Source organism: Callithrix jacchus, chromosome 3 (assembly GCF_049354715.1).
Source record: "Callithrix jacchus isolate 240 chromosome 3, calJac240_pri, whole genome shotgun sequence".
NCBI lineage: Eukaryota > Metazoa > Chordata > Mammalia > Primates > Cebidae > Callithrix > Callithrix jacchus.
Window position 1 is genome coordinate 181,342,514 of NC_133504.1, and position 19,133 is coordinate 181,361,646.

General features: G+C 38.2%; 1 long non-coding RNA gene across 5 annotated transcripts in view; it reads right to left on the reverse strand.

Moving 5' to 3' along the window:
* LOC118152349 (uncharacterized) overlaps nt 1-18,927 on the reverse strand; it is a 33,116-nt gene extending 14,189 nt beyond the window's left edge. For 3 of the 5 annotated variants that reach the window (XR_013533530.1, XR_013533532.1, XR_013533531.1), the window contains exons 1-2: nt 18,719-18,925; nt 6,726-6,847 (exon numbers count right to left, since the gene is read on the reverse strand). This is a non-coding gene — a long non-coding RNA (uncharacterized LOC118152349). Of the gene's footprint in view, nt 1-1,328; nt 1,468-6,725; nt 6,848-18,718 lie in introns of all 5 variants that reach the window. The other 2 variants (XR_004741072.3, XR_013533533.1) reach the window with 2 other exon arrangements.
* Nucleotides 18,928-19,133: the final 206 nt, after the last annotated feature.

The window sequence follows — 19,133 nt, forward strand, 5'->3', positions numbered from 1 at the left end:
TGGAATTGCACTATACAGCATTCTTTCAGTTGCCATTTAAAAACTATTTATTAAACACACTACATTTATATACTTATTAGAAGAAATTTTGGCCAGGGGAGGCATTTATGTTGTCAGTTTCTTGAAGACAGAACTGTGATTGTTCCTCTTGCAATACCTGCAGCGAACAGCAAAAATCCTTTGTACATGATCAATATTTAGTGCTTATTAGTTTATTTAAATTAACAGAGAGGGTTTGATAAAACTTGGATGTTAGACAGGTTCTTTTTGTAAGGAATATTGTGTTTTTTTTAGAAAAAGGACAGCTGCAGTCTGTCATCTCTCTAAAAGTATGCCCATAGAAAACTACAATATCTTAACTCTAAAAGGAAAGAATGGGTGGAGTACAATGTATGAATCGAGAGGCAGGGAAGAAGACAGAGCAGCTGACATTTGTTGAGTGCCTTGTACATCATGGACCCTGGATGATACTGAGATTAGTATCCATGTTTCTAGCCCTTGGCTGGTGCATTCTTTGGTCACACCAACCCCTCACTTTGGAAACATTATTTAGCACATATTTATATAAATGGCTTAGTATTATTGTGTCACATGCTCTGTGTGACCTGGCCCTTCATTATTTCTCTACCTTTATTCTCTATCACGTTTTGCTTATCTGACATAATTAGAATGTTTGTCCCCACCCAAATCTCATGTTGGATTGTAATCTCCCAGTGTTGGAGGTTCAGCTTGGTGGAAAGTATTTGAATCATGAGGGTGGAGTCTTCATGAATGGCTTGGGCCAACCACTTGGTGATAAGTGAGCTCTTACTCGGAGTTCACATGAAGTCTGGTTATGTAAAAGTGTGTGGCACCTGACCTCCACTTTCTCCCACTCTCACCATGTGAGATGCCCACCCCTATTCACCTTCCACCACAATTGTAAGCTCTCTAAGACCTCCCAGAAGCAGATGCTAGAGCTACCCTTCCTGTACAGCCTGCAGAACTGTGAGCCACTTTAACCTCTTTTCTTATAAATTACCCAGTCTCGGGTATTTATTTACAGTAATGTAAGAACAGCCTAACATACCATCTCAGCTTAATTGGCCACCCAGGTCATTTTGGCCACTTTCTCAAATATGCCAAGTTGTTGTCCATGCCAGGACATTGTACATGCTATTTCCTTTTCTTGGAACATAAATACACAGCTCTTTGAATAGCTGCTTTCTAATGTTTAGATTTCAACTAAACTGTAATTATTTCACATCAAAGCGATCTTTCATTACTATTGTAAATAATTGCCCATTCTTTTATCTCAGTCACAAATTTCATGCCTGCATCAAACTTACCGAGCAAAAATGTTTTTCTTGTCTGTCACATTGTTTTTGACTGATATCCGCTTGGGCAACACTCATGCCTCAGAATGCAAGCACCAGAAGTATAGAAGATACAGAAGACCTGATGGCACATGTATTCCAGGGGCAGAACCTGGCATATAATGGAGGTCAAAGCATATTTCATTATCATTACTAGCGTTATTATTTGAAACAGGGTCTCATGCTGTCACCCAGGCTAGAGTGCAGTGACATAATTATGGCTCACTGCAGTCTTGACTTCTGGGGCTTAACTCATCCTCATACCTCAGCCTCCCCAGTAGCTGGGACTACAGGTGCATATCACCATGCCTGGCTAATTTTTGTACTGTTAGTAGAGACAGGGTTTTGCCATGTTGCCCAGGCTGACCTGGAACTCCTGGGCTCCAGTAATCCACTTGCTTTGGCCTCTCAAAGTGTTGAGATTACAGGCATGAGCCACCATGCCTGGTCATATAATTCATTAGTAAATAGAAGACTGAATGAATGAATGTTAGATGCTTCAGGCATCTGACATTTAATCTGTTGGAGAGTAAATTGTTAGAAAAAGAGGCACAATGAGCTATTGCCCTGAGAGGTATAAGCCAAAGGGTTTGGGGTAGCCTGACATAGGGGCCTTGAACCCAGAACTGGGAAGCCGGAGATTAAGGCTTAAGGCTCACTTCAAGAATCCGAGTTAGACCTGAGTTTTCAAGAAGCCAAGGCATAATGAATAATGATAAATTTCACAGTTGAATGTTAAAATATTGTTAAACTGAATAGTGCCCTAGACCTGGCCCAATTTTCCTTTCTAGGCCTCCAGGTCTGTGATGGGAGGGGCTGCCATGAAGACCTCTGACATGTCCTAGAGACACTTTCCCCTTTGTCTTGGTGATTAGCATCTGGCTCCTCATTACTCATGCAAATTTCTGCTGCTGGCTTCAATCTCTCCCCAGAAAATGGGGTTTTCTTTTCTACTGAATTGTCAGGTTGCAAGTTTTTCAAACTTTTATGCTCTGCTTCTTCTAAAACACTTTGCCACCTAGGAATTTCTTTCACCAGATATCCTAAATCATCTTTTTCAACGTCTAAGCTCCACAGATCTCTAGGACAGGGGCAATATACTAAAGCATAGCGAGAGTCACCTTTATTTCAGTTCCCCTCATCACCATCTGAAACCACCTCAACCTGGACTTTATTGTCCACAACACTATGAGCATTTTGGTTAAATCCATTCAACAAGTCTCTAGGAAGTTCTAAACTTTCCAACATCTTTCTGTCTTCTGAGCCCTCCAAGTCTCTAGGAAGTTCCAGACTTTCTTACATTTTCCTGTCTTCTGAGCCCTCCAAGCTGCTCCAAGTGTGGCAGACCAGCTCTCACTAATAATTGTTTCAGTGATGACTGAATGCTTCAGTTACATGTCAAAAGCCAGTGTCTTTATACAAAGGCTGGCATGTAAAAAGCCATGAAGAAGTTTTGCCTAGGCCTTTCCTGGGCCTTAAAGCATGACAAAATTATGAAGGAATTCTTAACAGGACTGATCCATTTAGGATTAAGCAAGTTTTATTGTGGGTCTGAAGAAATTCCGCAGGCCACCAGAAACAAGTTTATGGGGGGTCTGGAGGAATTCCTCAAATATCTGTAATTTAGCAGGAGACAACATAAGGGTAATCACCCCAGCACCTGGACCCATTTAGATTAAGTAAATTTACTGAGACTCCAGAGGAAAGTCTTCAGGAGTCAGACCTTAATTATAGATTAAAAGAAGTTAACCACTTAGGTCTTTAGATAAATGCACACTTAAATGGAGACATACTTAGAAGGTATATAAGCTCTAGAAAACTTTGTAATTTTAAAATGGTCTGGCAATAATCTCCAGCCCTTTTCCCTGTAACCAGTTACAGAAATAAAAACTCTCTTCCTCCCCAGTCCATCTGTATCTCATTATTGGGCCACAAGAAATAGCAACTCGACCCTCAGTTTGGTCCAGGAACACAACCTCTGCCTATTACCCAGTTCCAATGTTGCTTCCCCATTTTCAGGTATCTTTACAGAGCGTCCCTATACCCAGTATCAATTTACTGTATTAGTCTGTTCTTATTCTGCTAATAAGGAACTACCTGAGACAGGATAATTTATAAAGGAAATAGGTTTAGTTGACTCACAGGTCTGAATGGCTAGGGAGGCCTCAAGAAACTTACAATTATGGCAGAAGGGGAAGCAAACACATCCTTCTTCACATGGCAACAGGGAGAAATGCCAAGCAAAAGGGAAAAACCCTGTAAAACTATCATAACTTGTGAGAACTCATTCACTATCACAAGAATGATATGAGGATAACTGCCCCTTGATTAAATTACTCCCACAGCCTCCTTCCCATGACATAAGGGATTATAGGAACTACAATTCAAGTTAAGATTTGGGTGGGGACACAGTCAAACCCTGTCAACCTTCTTCACAGAATGACGCATGTTATAAGCCATGTAATAAGCACATAGCATGTACTCAACAATTGTGCTATTAATACTGGTAAAGCACATGAAAACTATTGCTTATAGTCTTTTAAATGATTATGAATGTACCTTTGCCTTTCATTTTAGTTGTGGATTAATAACTTCCTAACCCATAACTAAAATGGATGCATACTATGATGTCATTTGACAATTTTATAAAATCAGGTTACACTCATTTTCTAGCATAAAAGTCTCAATACTAGAGTGGGCTTCCATGGAATGAGGCAAAGTTAACATGCAGTTACAGCCATTCTCCTGGTTTTTGTGAAAGATTGTTAGAGCCAAGGCTTTGGGGTAAAACATTTACTGAAAATTAAGAATTGAGCAAAACCTTGAAAAGAATCTATCAGAATATTAGGATTCACATTATGTCAAGGATTTCCACAGCTCTTTCTTTATTAGTAGGAAACATGCATCCTCCTTTTCCATCTCACAGTTAACTGTTATTTTATTCTCTAGGGTTTGGTAAAAATGCTATGCTTTTTCTGAAATTTCCCCAGGCCTTTTCAACAATGGTCAGTCATGTTCAGTTAATGGCTCATGCCTCACAATCTCACTCTACGTTTCATTGAGTGACTGATTTCACACTCTCAAACTAGGCTGCAGGCTCCTTCAGAGTAGGTTATTTTTTTTTTCTGTATGCATATACCTGTGCTAATAAACATGTGTGGGGATGTTTGCAGATAAAAGGTCACTGTAGTTGGTATAGTGAGTAACAAAGAAAATGTGGGAAGAGGTCAGAAGATAAGTTGTGGTGCAAATGTTGGCCAGAGTGAACAGGGTTAAAGCCCTTAAAGTTTTCTAAACAGAGGAGTAGAGCAAGGAGAAGGGCTATTTGGACCTCTGTAGTTAGTTGAAGGGTGTTCCCAAAGATATGTTCACATCAAATCCCTGATGCCTCCACATATTATAGTCATGTCACTTAATGAAGGGGATACATAAAGCTCAAAAAATTGGACTGAGTGAATCAGGTCAGTGAGTTTATAAGAGATCTTTGCAACACCTCCTGTCATACGGCATTTCCATCTTTATGTACCCACAGGGTTCAGCTAGATGTTGTGAATTTAGTATGTGCTTATAAATACTTAGGAAATTCAACTGATTTTAAATTGTGCTGATCCTCCCAACCCAGGTATTTTGATGTCCTTTACATTCATATTTATTTATATATTCTGATGTTTGCTCAAAAATGCTTTCCAGTCTTACCACATCCATGCAAATTTATTAAAAATAGGGACTCTCAATCAACAGATCTCCAGCCACAGTTGACATTTATGTTGTCACGATATTTGTCTTAACCCTTTAGGTTATGATAGACATTTCAGGTTTTTTAAAAAAATTAAATAAACTCATTTATATAAAATTAAGATGTAATCTGTATTTGATAATAAGTTCTTATAGTTGTAAAGTCTGCTGTTTTTGGCCACTATTCTCATTTTTGATGCTATACCATTAAATTTCAGAGTCCTGAACAAAGGATTAAGGAATAGAAAAAAAAAAGCCTAAAGTTATAGCAAGGTAGAGAGAGTACATTTAAAAATGACAAATTAGAAATTGGTAGAGGAAAACAAGACAAAAGTTGAGATTCTACCTATAGTAAGAGTTGTAGAGAAATTAAGAAAAGAAAAAACTTTAAATCTCAAAAATTAAAACTTCACCTAAAAAGCACCTTTGAAAATCAATGTGCTAACTCATGAATTAATGAGAATACAATATTCTTTACTAACAATAATTTTAAATAGCTAAATGTCTGTAATTGTGTTTTAATAACAAAAAGGACCCAGTGAATTTAAGTAACATTGAAGGCATACCACTATTCATCACTTATTCATTTATCAACAAATTATTGAACGTCTACCATATACTAAACATTATTAATTTATGCAAGGATAATTTTGTTTTGTTTTCTTGCTATTGTTGTCTAGAGAAGGTGTGCCTGTGCTGGAAGTGCAATTTAATACAGAGATCAACACTGGAAACAGAGCAAAGCGTGCCAGCATGATTATGGATCACTAGCCCCATTCTTCACTCTTCCCTGCATCACTCCATTGCTGTGGCTTCACCCTCGGTGTAGAGTATCCCCACCTCTTGACTCTGGACATGGCCATGTGACTTCCTTTTTTAAATAGCACAAGGGTGGTTGTGACAGTGTGCCAAGTCTGAGTCTAGGTCTTAAGAAGCCTCGTGTGTTTTCATTCTCTCTCCCTTGTGCTTCTGCTACTGCTTGGAAAAGATGTTTCTCTGCCATTTCTGTCCCTTCATCCTGGACCCCAAGGTAAGTCTACTTGGGGGTAAAGTCACCTCATTCAGGCATAGCCAAACCTGCAGGTTGAGGCAAAGTCACTCAGCTGAGGCCAGCCTAGATCATCCAATACTCATCTGAGATTCAGATGCATGTGAATAAGTGATTGCTATTTTGGGCCACTGAGTGCATGAGTTTTATGATTCAGTGTTTCATTGGACATCTCTCAGCCTAATACTTTTGACCTCTTCTCATTGTATTACTTCTTCCTCCCTATTAGTGAGGAACTTCCTGATTGGTGAGTTTGGAAGAAGATATTGGAGATGCATAGTCAAGCCTTTCCTTCTTCCATTATGCTTGGATACAAGATACCTGCAGGACTATATATTCTCCTCTACTTCTTATTGTCATAAGTTTTACAGAATGGAACACACACACACACACACACACACACACACAAACACACACACAAAACATGTGCAGAGAGACCTGTTCCGGGTAGGGGTGGTCACACCTTAAATTTAAGCATCACCATTACAAAACCCAGAGGAACGCAAATATAAGCCACTTTCACTAACATCAGTTTTCTCAGTAATAAAGTCAGTATTTTAGTCTCATCTGCTTTACTTATTTCTTACCTTATTTCTCTGTTTGTTCAGAACTAAGTACATGAAAGGATGACAAATCATTGAGCCTCTTCAAACCCCAACTTCAGGAGCATGGGCTAGATGGATTGGGCCAGATGGTTCCATGCAGTAAGCTGTAAAATAAAACTAAAAGAGTAAAGGCTCTTTCTCTAAGATACTGGTGATGGCAGAGAAGGATCTGAAGTCTAGGCATTGGCCTTGTTCCACTGGGTGAATTCATCTGGGGATGTCGAGAATTAGACTATAACTAATTAATTAAGTAATTAATTCAGCTATGTGTGTCTGCATTTTTGCATGTGTGTATGTAATATACTTAACAAATACGCATAAAGAACTTAGGTGCATTACATAAATGAACTCATTTAATCTTTATAACAATGCTATATCATAATGCTCATCATATTCTATTCAAGCTACTATAACAAATTACCATAGACTGGGTGGCTTATAAACAATAGAAATAGATTTGACAGGTGGAGGCTGGTAAGCCCAAGATCATTGCATTAGCAGATTTTGGGATCTGGTAAGAGCCTGCTTCCTGTTTCCTAGATGGCTATCTTCTTGCTATGTCCTCACATGGTAGAAGGGGGAACTGTGGTCTCTTCAGTCCCTTATGAGGGTAGCAATATATCAAGAATCTACTGTCATGACCTCATCGCCTCTCAAAGACCTTACTTCCTAATACCAACTCATGGAGATTAGGTTTTATAATATAGTTTGTGGAGACACCATCAGTCATTGTATAGCAATGTTTTTTTTTTTTTTTTGAGACGGAGTTTCACTCTTGTTACCCAGGCTGGAGTGCAATGGCGCAATCTCGGCTCACCACAACCTCCGCCTCCTGGGTTCAGGCAATTCTCCTGCCTCAGCCTCCTGAGTAGCTGGGATTACAGGCACGCACCACCATGCCCAGCTAATTTTTTGTATCTTTAGTAGAGACGGGGTTTCACCATGTTGACCAGGATGGTCTCGATATCTTGACCTCGTGATCCACCCGCCTCGGCCTCCCAAAGTGCTGGGATTACAGGCTTGAGCCACCGCACCCAGCCGATAGCAATGTTATCATACAATAGACTACTACTATATTAGAGTGTTACCCTTATTATAGTGTAGTTTTAAGTGCAGATAAAGGAGGGAAGTTGCCTGATGTCAAATACCTGGTAAATTGCAGAGCAAGAATTCCAACCCTGGCATTCTGTCTACAATATTAATGTCCTTAACATTAATCTTTTTTGGAGGTCAGCATATCTTATATTGGTCCTATTGTGTGGGTATGACATTTTAAGCCTCATGATTCATACAGGCTCATGCTAAAATAAGTTCCACTGGATTTTATCCACTGCTTTGTGAGCATCTGGCTTAGACCTTAGAGCACATGAGACACAGAACTTAATTGATCTCTGTAATTTAGGGTAACTTTGTGCAAAGGCAAGCTATTTGTTTTGTATAAGCAACAGCATATATGCAGGGTCCAGGCCCGCAGAGTCTAGTGGGTATTCTTTTGTGCGCAAAGATGATAAATCACAGGAAAGAAAGACACAGGACACAGAGATAAGAGAAGGATTCAGCTGGACCCAGGGAACCACTACTACCCAGACGCAGAGTCCTATAGTGGCCCTGAATGCCTGGATGTGCTGATATTTATTGTATACAAGGCAGCAGGGCAGGGCCAGGAGATTGACTCATCTGACATGATTGGTAGGGGTCAAGCAAATCACATACTTCCAATACTGGGGGCCACGTGGGTACAGTACAAGGGGTCACACAGATATAGCACAGAGGATAACGTGGGTATAGCCCAGGGTCCCCTTACTATCAAGTAGCCACTGCAAGGAGGGGAGGCATATAGAGTCAGTATCTTTATACGCACCTACCTGAAAGATCAAAGGCTTTTAGGATTCCTCTATTCTTACTTCTCATGACTTCTAAGAACTTAATAGGAGCACTGGGTGGGAAAGTGGACAAGGAGAATGACCATCAGAGCACAGCACTACAAAGAGGCATTTAAGCCCCTGGATGTCTGCGGGCCAGACTGGCTAATGTCAGGCCTTCCAGAAGAGCCGGTCAGAGCAGGGTTTTCTCTGAACACCCCCAGTGAAAGGGAAACTCCCCTTCACGGCCTGCTAAATAACAGGCACCTTCCCAGGCTCTGGTGCTACCGCGAGGGCTTTTACTCTCACCTCCTGATCACTTCTCACAATGTCCCTTCAGTTCCTAATTATACTTCACCCGATTATGTCTATACTATAAGACTAAGATGTTCCTACACTGTAATATTCAAGCAAAGACTAATAATAGAGAATAGTGATATAAGATAATTGATTATGTGATTGTATGTCAATCTATGTGGTGACAATGCCATAACTAATCAGTGGACATATAACTAAGTAATCAGTAAATATATGATTACTGTAACTAAGTAATCAGTAGACAGATCATTACATAGCTAGGTAATCAGTAAATGTATTTTGTATCATTGCTATATCTAAGTAATCAGTTATTTATTATGCTGGGACAAACTGTGCCTTCTGTCTCTTGCCTTGGCACCTGCGCAACTTTCTTCCCACACATTTATACAAACCCTCATGCAATAGGATCCTCAATTGTATTTGCTTTAAGAAAGGGGAAACCGTAGGAGAGGCATGGACCTCAGGACTCAGGAGAAAGGATGGACATTGGAATCAGTAACAACGTAGAAGTCCCGAGATGCAACAAAATCATGGAGGATGTGGTCTGAGATGCAAATGTTGGGCCTGTTAGCCTCGGCAAAGACGAAGGCTTCAGTGAAGCTGAGGACGGCCTACACGCAAACGTTGGGCCTGTTAGCCTCGGCAAAGACGAAGGCTTCAGTGAAGCTGAGGACGGCCTACACAATCTGTGGGAACCCCCTGTAGTTCTTAGACTTTGATCACAAATTCCAAAAGCTTTGTGCTTAGTACTCTGCCCACGACACTGGCCACAGCAGTTGCTTGCTCTATAAAGCCTAGCCACACAGACTAGACTACAACTGGCCTCAGCAGACAGGTGTGTCAAGCTGCTACAAGTTGATCTTGAGCTATGACTCAACTTTACCCAAATAGCTTTAGCCCAGGCAAACATTCCGGCAAAAGATGAAAAGTCTCCTAGGCCCCTTAGACATTCAAGGATAGAGTAATATTCTCTGCTTTCAAATTTTCGGTGCATGAGTTGCCCATGAACTGTACAGAAGTACTGGAGCCTTAGTTTCAAATTGTTATTTCAAAAGTAGGCAGGTAGGGTTAGGTCAGGTGCTCCCAATGCCAGTCTTCTTTCAGGGACAGGAGCTAACTTTCGAATCACAGACACACTTCTCCATAGGTAGATTTATGCTGAAGCTAAGAAAACACAGGCCTCTCTGAGAGTTTTCATCGATGTGTTTATAAGATCATATATTCTGTAAAATTGGCAAAAGTAAGATATCGTAGCCACGTTGGTTGTGACAAGTGCTTATTTGGACTTCATCTTCCCCTTCATCTGTCTTCCCCCGTTGAAACTTGGGAAGGGAACTGACAGACATTTTTGGGTTCCAACTAAAGGGAAGTCAAACAGGGCCAGCTTTAGTTTGAGTTGAGTGGGATATATCTATGTGCCTTGTGATCACTTTCATGAAGGGTCAGTGTGTTTGTTAGACATCTGGTGTAGGCATGGCTTCTGAGAATACCATGACCCACCCAAAGGCATTATACAAAGGAGCAGGGACAATGTTCATGGCTGATTTTTTATTATTTCATATTATTTGATGTGTGTGTGGCAGAGGATACTTCAAATAGTATAAACTTTATCCTGCATGGGGCCTGAACTTGACCCTATCCATGAGCTCATTCCTGCCAGATGGCTTTGGGTTCATCAAGTTTTCACAGGGAAAGAAATTTTGGTCTAGGAGACAATTCCAAAGTAAAGAGCCGTAGAAGGAGGCACTGGGCCAAAGAACTTAAAATGTCTAAACAGGAAAAACTGGGCATTACATCACTGGAAAAAACTGCATGTTGGCAATTGTTTTCAAGGATAAAAGAAAAAAGAGGGATGGATACAGATACAGGTATAAATATGACAAAATATATGTACCTATGTGTGTATGTGCATGCACATATAATACAGGAAGAAAAATTGTTTAAATATTTAACATGTCTGGCCTGCCAATATTGCATATTTCTAAGTTTTGTGAGAAGGTAGAAATATGTCAAGTGACATTCTCTGTCACCGTAACAATATTATAAATTCTATGTGGAATTGTTAAGACGTAAGACATTTTCCATGGATTAAAACAGAGAGTCAGGAAAAGAGGGAAAGAAGGAGAGAGCAATAGAGGAATCCTGAGGAAACTGAGCCCATATAAGAAGTTGAAAGAGGGAACTTTAGAATTGAATTTTCTTAAACTCTAACAAATAAAAGAAGAAAAAAATTATTTTAAGCATTAATTCCTTTGCTTAACTTACTATGTTTTGTAATTTGTGAAGTTGTTACTGTTTTAATTTTTGTACTTTAATTTCTTCTGGAAATTTGGGGATACAGTTTCATTTTAATTTAAGAACATCTGTACATCATTTGCATTTTGGGGCGTTCTATAGCATTTAATCTCATTGTAGAATCACTAATAAGATACATAAAACATGATTGGATGTAACTTGAAATGAAAAACTAGAAAACCAAATTTTTAATTTCAGGTTCTGATCATGATGGAATGAAATAGTCCAGAAATATTCTCTGGCAATATTACACTAAATAGATATGGACAGAATATAGAAAATAACTATTTTAAAACATTAGATAACATGCAGAAAAAAATGGGATCCCTGAAAAAGGAAAATGAAACAAGGTGGGTCCCAGGATTGCTGTAGCTTTTGATTGAAGGAAATTACTGAATGTGGGGCAGGCAGGGGAAGCCAATCAGAAACCAGCAATCTTGCTGAACAGAGGGGCAGGGGACAGAGTTAAAGGAGGCCAAAGCAGCCAGAACATGTTAGAGGCAGTGCCCCAAACAAGGGAGATGCGTAGAAAAGGAGTTCCAGATATTTTTACATGATCCTCGTGAATGTCTATTTGAATGTAATCTGCTCATCTATCACTAGATAATTCTGGCTGACCTAGTTTAGTGGATTTTCAGTGCATGGTGTCTAGTGTTCTGTTTAGGTATAGAATGAAAATGCATAAGATCAGATAAGGAAAGTTTCCAAGAAAAGAAACATTATAAACCAAATGTCTATTAGAGATAGCATTAAATTATATATTGTTAGGTGTTTCTCCAGCAGAAACCTTGGGGAATATGCAGTGCAATCAGCAGTAACAGACAACAGGGGAGCCGGGGAATATACAGTGCAATCAGCAGTAACAGACAACAGGAGAGCCTTGTGCTTAGTGTCCTTAGAGGAGTTAGTATCTTTTAGAATAAATATTCTTCTAACTTCACCTTTTCACCACAACCCAAAAAAATCTCTATAGAACAACTGTCAAAATTATTAATGTAACACAAAAATAACTAATTGCCTGCCAGGTAAAGCCAATACTTTTTAACAGAATAAAATAAAATCTAGCAATAAGGGACTTCAAATCACAAAGTATAGCAGTTAAAAAACATTAGCCTATGGGGGAAAAACATTAAAATGTAACTCATTGGAGAAAAATTTTCTTTTAAAAACCTGATCTTAAAATGACAGAGATGATCACTAGCAGTAGACAGTCAGCAGTAGTTTAGACAATCATGAAGAAAACATCAACAACATGAGACTGTGCAGGTGAAACTATCTAAAATGAACCATGAAGAAAGTGAATACTAAATAAATAGGGACAGAGGGATGCAGATATAGATAGATACAGGTAAGTTCAAAAAAAATTATTTTCACCTAATAATAGGATTTTTAATGTATTTATTAATTTTTGAAAACTATATATTTGTATTTTATATTATAACTTATTTATATACATTATATTTATATTACAATTATTTATATAAATAAAATTATCGTTAAAATAAAAGGTATAATTATATATAAATTATATATTTAATTAGAAGCTATAATGAAAAGTATTTACTATATTATACATATTCATACGTATAAACTATATAGCAAACATATTATCATATATCTATATATGAAATTTTACGTATAATAAAATTATCTTTATACACTTACTAGTTATAGTACATACTATTTGTCTATAATCAATGTGACAGCATTAAGTGATGTAGCATGCATATAACTGGAGGGTCAGGAGAAAAGGGGAGGATAAACAAAAATTTCAATAAATTAGAAGCAAAAGAAGTGATGAAGAGTAACCTTTAAGCATCCAGAGAAATGATATACATTTAATACAGAGAAGCAAAGAAAAATGTAGAGGCAACTTCTTATGTCTTTGTCTTATATTTCATTCTGCTTCAGAATGCAGGCAGAGAATAGACTCTATTAAATGTCCTTAAATCTGACCAAGTTAAACATCAAACACAAGAGGCATACTGGTAAAACTGTAGAAGTTTCAAAAGTAGAGAATTTGAATGATCTCCTCCCTTGTTTATTTTCATTTTGCTTATTGTGGCATCAGGTACTTTAGGGTGGCATAGTTCATGGATTTTCAGTGTATATTACCTAGTTTATGTGGACTAATTGTCACCTGACCAAAAAAAATGGCTTAGAAATCTCAGCTAAGAATCTAGCAGAGTTCACATTTGTCCTTCGGCACATACAAGATCATTTTTAGCAACAATGTATGATCAAAATATCAAAATATGATCAAAATATCAAAAATGATGATGATATTATCTGATGTGAGAAGTTACCAAGCAATTTTAAAAATGTCCAGAAAAAACTATTTGAAATGGGGATTTATATACATCTTTCCTAACAAGTTGGCTGCTATAATGCAATACTATAAACTGGGTGTCTTAAGCAACAGAAATTGATTTATAACAATTCTGGAGGCTGGAAGTCCAGGATTAGGGTGCCAGAATGTGAAGTTCTGGTGAAGATTCTCTTTCTGGCTTGTAGATGTCCATGTTCTTGCCTCATATGGTGGAGAAAGACAGAGTGAGCTCTGTAGTATCTCTTCTTATGAGGGCACTAATCCCACATGAATGCCCCAGCTTTATGACTTCTCTAATCTTAGTCACCTCCCGAAGTTTCTCTTCTAAATATCATCATGATGAGGTTTAGGGCTCCAACATAACAATTTTGAGGGGATACAAACATTCATTCCATAATACTAGGGATTCTACCCATTGTCTTAATCATGCTTAGAGTTTATTGATGATTATGAGTTTTCATGGGATTTACATATGCATATTTTATGCACACACTCATACTGGTTGAGTAAAATAAATAAATAAACTTGGAATACAGTGATCTTTATGTCTTGTTTGAAATCAGACATTACTGTGTTAAAATCCATAAATAATAACATAATATTATTTTTTACTTTTTAAAATTTTTCACACATTTAATCCCAGCACTTTGGAAGGCTGAGGTGGGCAGATCACGAGGTTAAGAGATGGAGACCATCCTGGCCACTATGGTGAAAACCTGTTTCTACTAAAAAATACAAAAATTAGCTGGGCGTGGTGGTGCACGCCAGTAGTTTCAGCTACTCTGGAGGCCTAGGCTGAGGCAGGAGAATCACTTGAAACTGGGAGGCAGAGCTTGGAGTGAGCTGAGATTGCAACACTGCACTCTAGCCTGGGTGATAGATTGAGACTGTCTCAAAAAATTATTTTAATTTTTTATTGACGATTCAATAAAATATTTACTGCTTATTTATGTTACTCCATTTACTTATTTAACCATATGCTTTACCTATTATGTATTGATATTTTAAATGTTTTGCTTTTTTTCTGTTTTAGATTTTAAGCTTTCCTATATCTTAGCTAGCAAATCTTCCCTATTATGTGTTAAAAGTATTTTTTAAATTCTGTGTGCTACAGTTTTATTTTATAATAACCTATCAACTATCATTATTTTTTTTAGTGAGAAGATCGGTCCCAAAGTACAGCCTCTAAGACTCAAATTTAAATCTTATCATGAAGTGGTAGAGATGGAGTTTGAATATAGGTGTTCCAGTTATAAAATTTTTGCTCTTAGTTTACATATTACAATACTAGATGGTTCTACACTGCTGGGTCCATCCCACAGACCCTGGCTAAGCGACGGATGAAAGGAGTACTGAGACACAAGTATGAAGTGTAAGAGTGGCTAGGGGTCTGCTGGGCTCTAGTGGCCAAGATGCAGCAGCCCTGAAAAGATGGAGCTGCTTGCTTTTATTCAGTACAGACATAATGCTGAAAGTCTGGGGCAAACACAGTCTGAGGGTAATTAACATTTATTGTTTCACCTTTCAGGGAGGAGTCCAGTGCAGATGATCAACCATCAGTTCCTGGTCAACGTAAGTAAGCAGGCCTGTTGAAGACAAATTCCCCTATACTTCTTGTACCTATTCCTTGCCCTCTGCCTCAGGATAAGAGGACCGCTGCCTTCAGCTTATTCTCCCCCAAAGCTATGCAGAGCCTTTTGACCTTTCAGAAAGCCTGTTCCTTTCCCTACAGCTTCTCCCACCACTCTGACCCATCTCCTACACTACACAACTCAGTTCCTCTGAATTTCTTCATGTGAGGTAGAGATATCAATGTGTATCTTCTAGGGATTGTGAGAGGTAACAAATGTAAAATATAAAGTACTGAACACATAGCAAGTACTGAACAAATGTAAGTATTCCATAGTCAACAATAATACTTTAACATTCCAAAACAGCTAGAAGAGAGAATGATAAATGTTCTTATAAAAAAGATGTGTTTGAGGTGACAGATATGCTAATTACTTTGATTTGATCATTATACAGTGTACGTATGCATCAAAACATCACACTCTACCCCACAAATATGTACAATTATTATATAAACTGAAAGCAACATAAAACATATAAAATATTTTAAAATTAAGATACATTTTTGAAAAAAATTAACTCTGTAATCATAAAAAGCATACTGTTACCTGCAAATCTTCCAATTAATATAACTTAAAATTTTGGTTAGGATGACCTCATATTTATTTATTCCTCCCTCAGTATCCAAAGGGCCCGACCATAAATGTAACAGGAATCAGAATTGGAATCATTTTTAAACATCTCTGAGAGTTGTGAAAGAGAGATTCTCCATTTGGTAAAGGAAAAATCTTTCATGAGAGGCAGATAATGACATTCTTTATAAAGTATTTCACATTAACTGGCCCTACAAAACAAGCTTCTGTGGATTCAGTCACATTATGTGAGCCACTAAGTCTTCTGTGAAGTTGGTTTTATATACTCCCTGGGAAGCACCAAACCCAGGTAGTTTTGACTACCATTGGAAAAGCAAGACTCTAGGCAGTTCCAGGAAAAATAAATCATTAAAATGGAAATAGACAGTGGAACAATTCATCCCCCACATGTACAAAGGAATTCTTGGGAGGGAGGGAGTCAAAATGCTTTTTTATTTCAACCAAGGCCATTAAAGATAAAATTTGCATTTTACTCTAGAAAACTGGCTTTACAAGTTGAAGGTTGTGACATTTGGCCACACACCTTCACTTGTACAAATAAACACATCAGTCTTGATGGAACTATGAATTTGCTTCTTTTGTATTAGTGCCAACCTCAGAATGTGCCCTCATTGCCTGATTTTAAGAAAAACAGGATGTTAAAATTGGATGAGATGAGGCTTGCATGTTAATGTAATTATTTGGAGTTAATGTTAGAAAATTGCTTTTCTATTTATGGTGGTACCTGGTGTGAGAGTTTTGTAGAGTATTTCAGAAGACTATCTTATGAGTTTAGGTTTCCAAGAGTTTTCCTCTTTAGGAGTTTCCCTTCTTAATACTCTCAAAGAGAAGAGTCATGGCTTCTATCTGATTTCTCTTAAAAATTCCATGAATACAGTGGTCTGACTCAATTTAACTACTATTTGCAAGTAGATTGAAAGGGTATGGCACTGAGCTTTCAGGAGGGAAGATGCCATTTTACTTGAGGTTAGGGACAGATCTACTAAGAAGGGTCAGTTGTTAGTAATGCCAGTTTGTTGCGGGAGATGCTTGCTTCTCATACTAGAAACCAAAACTGAGAAACAGTTCTGCATAGGAGTGATAATCTTGGTTTTGATAAGGAAGGGGACAAGATGACCAAAAGCATAATAAAGACAGGCTTTAGGTGCTAATTATGTAGAAGATTGGGAGGCTGCACTCTTAATATGTGTGCCTACCAAGGTTCATGTTTCTTTTGATATCTCCATCCATGTGCAGAGGACAGCAAATTCTGGAAAGTTCCAAAGGTTATACTTTTCAATTAAGTTGTTTATATTCCCTAATAGAGACACCAAAGTGACGATTCCTAGGCCATGGAGCTCAGAGAAAAGAGCCAGTGAATCCATGAATTGCAGCTCCTTGGCTTAGCATTATTCCTCAAAGAGCATGTTGCCTTTTCTCCTATTTCCTTTGTCCCACTTGATCAAAGTTCAATTTTCCTGCATGTTGGTTTTTTTTTTTTCTTCTCAGCAAGAAGGAATTACATGTATAGTTAGTTAGTATTCAATGAGCAATCCCTTCCTTCTAAATCTACTTCCTTGTTTTTCAGAGGTTTACAAGGAAAGTTTCTAGCATTGACAAATTGAGTTTGACACTAAAATAAGATTCATATATCAGACTTTCAATGCAGGCAGAACAACAAAGAAAGGGCAACAGGTAGAGTGAACAAACATCCTTGGGCACTGGAGCAGGTAAACGTACTTGAGAAACAGAAAACACACTCCCTTTGAGGGGCCCCACCAAGGTGTGCAGCTGAATACGAACTAAGAAAACCAGCATATATTCCACTAGTGGTTCCTTTAGTGAGAAAAGGGCATAGAGGGAAGAAATACAGATTCATTTGTCACAGTGAAGTGAAAAATTCAATGCAAGAAAAAAATGTAGGCAATGGAATCATATTGACATGTATTAGAATACTGCCCCCTCTATATCTCAGCTTAGCCCTAGTCTAGCCCCAGTCCCCGAATCAATATATTGGAGTTAAAAATAATACCATAGAGCTGGGAAAAATATCAGCTAAATCTAACCAGAGGTCATCAAATTACAGCCCATGACCAAATCTAGACACTGCCTTTCCTCGTCTTTGTAAATAAAGTTTTATTCAAACATAGTATGCCAACTTGTTTGCGTGCCATCTGTGGATGTGTTTCTGCTAACAGCAGAGTTGGGTAGTTGTAACAGAGATCTTATGTCCTGAAAAATCCCAAAATGTTTACCGTGTGGCTCTTTACAGAAAAATGTTGCCAACTCTTGGATTAAGCTATGTGCAATTCATTAAATGTACCTGGCACATAAAGTGCTGCTCACTTTTGAGTAGCAATTGTTGACTTGGTCATGACCACTATTACCTCTGGACAGAGACTTTGTTTTGTATTAGCCAAATGATGAAAGCAAATGGGATTGTGTTAATCATGACTTAAATTCTAAATCCTAAATCACGAAGAGAACTTCATTAGCTTTCTATCCTTTTGCTAAATCCATAAGCCACTTAAACATATGAACCAATCATACTATTTATTAAAATTTACTATGTAGTTCCTGGTTCCTATTAGTTTCCTATTCTGTGGAAAACCTCCAGACCATGTACTGGCATTCACAATATGATTCCTTCCTTCAACAAAACGTTTAGACTTAAGGTCAGTCTGAAAGCCCTTTTCTCTATTTTCTACCTGTTTCTTTAGAACTTTTCTCTCCAACCATGAGGAAATTTTCCCTTGGATCAATGAGAGCAGGAATCACTTTATGCACTCACCATTTCCCCAGAGACACACTCTGGTCCTGCTCAGGCATTCCAAACAGCACTCAGGTACCTAGAGTTGGTCTGGATCTTAGTTATAGCCAGGATTATCCAGAGGAAAAAAAATACATATATATATATATAGAGAGAGAAAGAGAAGTGGGAGATAAGGTTTATTAGGGGAGTTGACTCACTCATTTATGAGGGCAGAAAATTCCCATGATAGGTTGTCTGCAAACTAGAGAATCAGGAAAGCCAATAGAGTTGTTTAGTCCATGTTTGAAGGTCTCCAAACGAGGAAAGCTGATGATGTAACTGAGTTCAAAGCCAAAGGTCTGAGAAACTGTAGAGCCACTGGTGAGAATCCTGGAGTTGAATGGCTGAAGACTCTGGAGTGTCTGAGGAACAGTGATGAGGTCATAGTGGTTGGATTACAGTGGATGAGAGAGTAGCTCAATAAGAGATGAGAGGGATGAGGGGCAAGCATGTGATACCCTATAATTCATTGCTAGTTGGATTTTATTTTGAGCAAAGTGGAAGTCATTACAGATTTTGCAAAAGTGGTAAGTGGTCTTACTCAACTTGGCTACCATTTGCAAAGAGATTGAA